The sequence below is a fragment of the Condylura cristata genome, unplaced genomic scaffold (assembly GCF_000260355.1).
Source record: "Condylura cristata isolate star-nosed mole 26May11 unplaced genomic scaffold, ConCri1.0 scaffold00007, whole genome shotgun sequence".
NCBI classification, from domain to species: Eukaryota; Metazoa; Chordata; class Mammalia; order Eulipotyphla; family Talpidae; genus Condylura; species Condylura cristata.
Window position 1 is genome coordinate 55,918,445 of NW_004567108.1, and position 601 is coordinate 55,919,045.

At 64.9% G+C, this 601-nt stretch overlaps 1 protein-coding gene across 1 annotated transcript in view; it reads left to right on the forward strand.

Annotated features, from left to right (window-relative positions):
- Positions 1-459: 459 nt before the first annotated feature.
- PAM (peptidylglycine alpha-amidating monooxygenase) overlaps positions 460-601 on the forward strand; it is a 289,915-nt gene continuing 289,773 nt past the window's right edge. The window contains exon 1 of the mRNA XM_012721812.1: positions 460-476. The gene's annotated coding sequence lies outside the window, so the exon portion shown is untranslated. The remainder of the gene's footprint in view (positions 477-601) is intronic.

Below are 601 nucleotides of genomic sequence, written 5' to 3' on the forward strand. Positions count from 1 at the left end.
ATGACTATGCAGACCCGAGTAAGGTGGCCAGAATCCAAGGACCCAGCCAGTGTGTGAGTGTGTGAGTGTGTGTGTGTGTGTAAATTGCATCTTTTTCACAATAGTAACCCGGTGTCCAGCTGACCAGTTCTGCACACTCTTTGTAGGACTCCACAACCCGGGGGCGCTAGCAGGGGGAGGGGTCTTTAGTACCTCAGGGAAATGTCCTCCCAGCCCCGCGCTGGGCGGAGGGAGAGTCGGACATTTTCCTTGGCCTTTCTCTGGGCAGCTGGCGCGGTCACCTCTCAGCACTGCTTTTGGGGACACGGGACGGGGGCGGGGCAAAGGAAGACTTTCAACCTGGCGTTCAGCCCCTTTCCTGACTCTCACGGAGGAGAGTTCCAGCTCGTGGCCTCCCCTCGCCCGCACGTGAATCCCAACCACCCACGACAGCGATCCCCGCGGGGGAACGCCGGGAGGCCGCGCGCGACCAGGAGGTGACTCCGCGGGGACCTAGTTTCCATCCCCCGCGACCCCCACACCCGGGGGGCCAGGAGCGGGGTGGAGGCGGCGAGTGCGGGGCGGGCTCGGGGTGGCTGGGCGCTGTGGGGCCGCCCCGCGG